Raw genomic sequence first — 5,801 nt, 5'->3', positions numbered from 1 at the left:
ATATATTATATATATGTATGATTGATATATACTGTATATACACACAAACACACTCCTGTCTATCCATAAAATACAACAAATTAGTGCTGAATCCAAGAGAATGTTATTACTAATATAATAATTGGTAACACTTTATAATAACTGCACACACGCTATGAAGCATTAGTTAAGTATGAGTAAACACTTTATTCATCATTTATAAAGCATTGTTCCTACATTAACACTCATTAGTATGTAATTTATAACAGTTATAAATGTGTTATTCTTGATTAATAAGCTCGTCTATTATGTGATTCATGATTGTGTTTTCATACTTTAGAAATGATGGAAATGATGGACAGTTATAAATGTTATAAATTACAAGAATAACACATTTATAACTGTTGTAAATTACATACTAATGAGTGTTAATGTAGGAACAATGCTTTCTAAATGATGAATTAAGTGTTTACTCATTCTTAACTAATGCTTCATAGCGTGTTGTTATTCTAAAGTGTTACCTAATAATTTGCTCTTAACAATTGTTTGCACTTGTAAACATAATGTCAGTATTACAGCAGTTGATTTGGATGTAGCCTACATTCAAGATAAAAACATAAGTGATATCAAGGTGGGTCCTGCTATGGTTAGAGATCATTCCAGCTGTGTGTAGTGCATCTTATATTTTAGTTTACGGGTACCAAAAGGACTTCCGAAAAGGATACACCAGTGTTTTCTCGCTCATTGCTCCTCCAGGAAGCCTCCTCCATTATCGAGATGGATTTTAGAAATTGGTAAATTTCTTCAGGATGGAGCGCTGAGTTTGATTTCCGGGTCACAAGACAGAGGAGCGAGGAGACAGAGAGGCACAAAATCCAGAAATGAGGAAGGAACTAGCTGGGTAGCTGTTTGTTAGCACAGGGAACTTACCTGCAAATGCTAACAGCTAGATGCCAAATGGTGTGATCCTTATTGTTCAACAACAAAACACTCCATGTTTGGTTTGCTAGGAACATTAACCAGATCCTCATTAACCATTTAGCATTAGTTTGTGTCCCTTATGTATTAGCATACATTCTGGTTAGGAAGGTAACCATCAATTCTATACGAGGTGATTAACCAACGATATTTGTTTAAAAACACAGGTGGATGTCGGGCTGCCATTGTTACATTAAAAAAACATGTTGGTCATTAATATGATAATGTAGATTAGACAAATGGATGACTTTTGTAATTTCAGTTGGAAAGAGTTGGATGGATGACAGTTCTTTGACTTTGACTCCCCTCTAAATATTCAGTCAGGGGACATATACATTACCAGGCGCTCCAAAAAGAACAAACAACCCTCTGCCCACACCAACATACAGGTAATGTAGATTGAATAAATAACTTGTTAAACTCTGAAAAGCAGCCTGCCTTTTATGCCCCTCCCTCCCTCTCCACATAAGTGTGCCATACTCAATTTCCAGCTTCAGTGAGAATGAAGAAAGATAGGGGGAGAAAATTGGAAGTTTGGTTTAAAATGCAGACAGCCCTGGCTTTCTGCTCGACGGCCTGTGACATCTCCCCGCACCACACTTTGCATGGCAGAATAGGAGCTTGTAATAGAATTTCCCCCACCAAGGAGGTTAATTACATCCCCCCCCCCCTGCACCCAAGCTGCAAAATAAAATAAAATGCACCACATCGCCTGTAAGCGTCTGTGACAGCCACAAATCCCTGTCGCCATCTTACCTTTAGGATTTAATTCCAGGTTAACGTATGCCATTGTGTCGCATTATAGTGAGACCCTCAGGGGAACTTTACGGGCCTTCAGCCAAAATGAATGACATGACAGCTTATGGAAAAGCGGAGAGAAGTGGAGGGACATCAGGCTGTCACTGTTCTGTGAAGAACTGTCATCATGTAACTTGATTGAGAGAGTTGACATGCTGAGGCTTGAATTGATCTCAAAGCACACCTCAAGGGATAGCTAGTGAAAGCAGGGCAGATGGAACACCTCAGAACAGTGGATGTTTTACTGTGGTTCTGGTTAATATTTTAAAAAATCTAAATCCTTGCCTCTCATACCCTCAGGAGCTGCTGATCCTGTTCTACTCAGCCATCATCCAGTCTGTTCTCTGCTCCTCTATCACTGTGTGGTTTGGATCGACCACCAAACAGGACAGGAACAGACTACAACGGATTGTCAGGTCTGTAGAGAGGATCATTGGTTCCAGCCTGCCGTCCATCCTGGACTTGTTCACCTCCAGAGTCATGAAACGGGCTGAAAAGATCACTGCAGACCCTTCACACCCTGGACACAAGCTGTTCAACTCCTCCCCTCTGGTAGGCGCTACAGGGCTCTGTACGCCAAAACCACCAGACACAGGAACAGCTTCTTTCCACTGGCCGTCACTCTGATTAACTCTGGCCCAATCCAAACGTCCCCCCCTAAAGCCTCAAACCCTGAACCCTCAAGGACTTACTGACGTCACCTGACAAGTGGGTGAGTGTGGGCTTGAGATGGTGTAAATATGAACGGGACAGCACTTTGCTGCAACATATCACGTTACCATGAAAACGACAAGAAATATGATGTATAATTGTGTGTATTTATTTTATACGTTGTACTCCCTGGTTTGAAAGTCTTCAGGCTCTTTCCTCACAAGATGAGGTCATTCATATAATCTATTTACTCGTTTTTGTCAAAACAGTTTCAATGACAAAATCAAATGTTTGATGAATAAATGAATAAATATTCTCTGATTTCATGTATTTTTATCTTCCATCTTTAACCCTTAATGTTTCTGAGTACATTTAATATTCCAGGCTGAACACACGTGAGCCGTCCTCTTTGTTTATGTCTCCATGCGTCCACTGGTTACCCCGTGTTTAACGTCATATTGCAATGATTTGTGGGTAATTCCCTGAGGCTAAGTTAGCATCCTATGCTGACTTACAGAAAGGGTTCATAAAGGGCTCAAATGTCTGCCAGAGACTCAAACACTTGATGATCTGACAGTGGGACAGAACTAAACCCTCACGGACTTCGTGGGAGCGCGCCTCAAAGTCTGTGAGTCTGTAAGGGGGGAGATTGGGATTTGGCCAATTAATCAGACATACTGCATCTTCATTTGCACTATTTGCACTATTACCACCTTTCTGCACTAATATCCCAAATCCATTGTCATTGTTGTTGTTCTTTATGTTCTTTATGCTCATATATATTCTCTGATATATATATTTATATTGTACATAGTACTTAAATGTTAATGTTATGCTTAGTTTCTCTGTTCTACTTTCTTGTCTTTAACGTCCTTGTTTTTATATTTCCCTTGTTTATTGTATATTCTATGTGTGTATGTACTCCATGAGCAATGTGTAACCGGAGTCAAATTCCATGTATGCGCACACATAAATAAAGCTGATTCTGATTCTGATTGATTTAGCTGAAGCTTTCATCCAGAGCGATTTACAATAATCCCTGATTTGTGCTTGGCACTTCCGTGAGGGTCGCGAGTGTCCTCAGAGGAAAAGGGGCGTCATACCTTCAGACACGGCCCTTCACGGGGGTCCTGTGTGGCATCCGGGCGAAAACCATGCTGAAGACACAAGTTTTCACTGCCCCCTACATTTTAGGAGAATATCTGTCAGCCGCAAAGAGAAAGGAGAGAGGAGCCCGCGCAAAGTATAAAAGATCCACACATTTCCTCGTCACTTTCTTGTTTAATAACGACCGTCTACATTCCCGAGGAGCAGATGGGACACAGAGACACATCCAATTGTGAAGAAAAGACTAAATGAAACTGTTTCAAAAAAATGCAAATGTACTACAACTAACATTCCTTGATCTATAATCTACATTTGTGTTTAGGTTTGCTTACTATTTTGGACAATTTTAATTTATTTAAATGAAATACTAAAGAAATAATAATAATTTATATTTTCGATTCATAGTTTTTGTTTACTAGTGTTACAAATTTGCCCTTTCTTTGTACACTATTCACAAGTGGACTCTTGTAACACTAGAAATACCAGTCACTAATCAAACTCGTCATTTTGACCGTTTTTAATCCATGTTAATATAGGAACCTGACTTGTCCTAAATGTGTCCATATTTATTTTACTTAAATTACAAAAGACAAAAGAGTTATGAGTATTTCTATGTTGAATATCAGTGTTTCCAGGTGCATGAAGCCCAACGTTAATGTGCAATGCTCTGGTTTGTCAGTGAAGTGTATGAACTAAACTGCAATCTGGAGTCTCTGAACAGGTCCAGCGCGGGTGAATGTGCATCGGCAGGTTGGGTCCTCAGTGCGCTGCATTTTTCGAAATTCTCGTCATGAATCGCATCTCTCGCCGCCATCTCACATTCTTTTCCTATTCTTGCAGTCTTCGGCCTGCTCATAGAACTAAGAACTAAACATCCAGGAGGCTAACTACTAATATCCAACTGGGACAGCAAAACGGTAGTGGAAACACTAGTTGTTTGTATTACTGTAACTGTGTTTATGTCTTTGACATTGTGTGATGTTTATTGCGACTTCATAATTATCTGCTGTCTTACGCTCAACACACAGCTCAGCTCGCTTACAAAGCAGCTTTGACCGACAGAGGCACAGTAGCCTTCTTTGTTGATAGGCCATTACTTGTGTCGTGTAACCAATCAAATAGTGTTGTGGGCGGGTCGTTGAACAAGGCTACAGACAGAAAGAGGCGGCCACATCAGAGCCAAAGTAGCACATTTTTTAATTAATTGATTAAATTGGCGATCGGATAAAAAAAAAGTTACCAAAGAAATACCTTCCCACCGCCAATGCCATGTCCTAATGTTTATTATTACCTATTGTGACATTACGGATCCATTTATTCTCAGATTTTGTAGTGATTTTTGAAATTATATGCAGACAGTGTATGAACGTTCAGAACAGCCGCTATGGCCATTCTGTTATCTTCTTCTTTGTGGCAAACCAGCTAGAGGTGCATATGCCCCCAACTGGACTGGAGTGTGGAATGAAACTGGAGCATGGGCATGCTTGAGGAGACCCTTGCTGACATGGGGACGCGGAATATTTAAAATGGCCTTTTGCAGGGGGTATTACAGACTTAGACCTATATTGATTCCCTCAAAAGCAATTTATATCAAATATTCGGTTAACCTCTTATGGCTCCTTATATGACAACAACTACAATTGAAGTAACTGCAATGTGATGCTGCTTATAAAGCTGACAATAATAAAAAGCTTAATGGCTGTTATGGAATCTCCTATAAGCCCATCGCCCCATGATGCATGTTTACATGTAACTGGTGAATCCCACATTGAATTCAGGGTTCAGTTGCCAGGGTGGCCAATAGGATCAAAAGCACGACACTCAGAGGTTGACTCCTTCCTCAGCAAAAGGACTTCTCGTCTCCAAATGGAGGTGTCGGTTCAAATCCCACTCCTGACAGAAAGTTTTACCTGCAGGCTTAAACCCTGTAGTTTGGCAATGCAGATGTCTCTCCTGTTGTTTCTTTGGACAATATGTTTGTGAATATTTGCAGGTATCATATTGACTTAATAAAATCTTAAGAATATAGAAAACAGAATTACTTGAAGGTTTGCAAAAGGGATGTAATCATAAACCATCTCCCTCCCGCTCACTCAATCCATATAACTGTCTGTCTGCCTGTCTCTCTCACTCACTCAGTCCATCTAACTGTCTGTCTGTCTGCTTGTCTCTCTCTCCCACTCACTCAGTCCATCTAACTGTCTGTCTGCCTGTCTCTCTCTCCCACTCACTCTGTCCATCTAACTGTCTGTCTGTCTGTCCCTCTTTCCCACTCACTCAGTCCATCT

The sequence above is a fragment of the Anarrhichthys ocellatus genome, unplaced genomic scaffold (genome assembly GCF_004355925.1).
Source record: "Anarrhichthys ocellatus isolate YVR2014 unplaced genomic scaffold, GSC_Weel_1.0 scaffold96, whole genome shotgun sequence".
NCBI classification, from domain to species: domain Eukaryota; kingdom Metazoa; phylum Chordata; class Actinopteri; order Perciformes; family Anarhichadidae; genus Anarrhichthys; species Anarrhichthys ocellatus.
Note: the sequence above shows the minus strand (reverse complement) of the source record.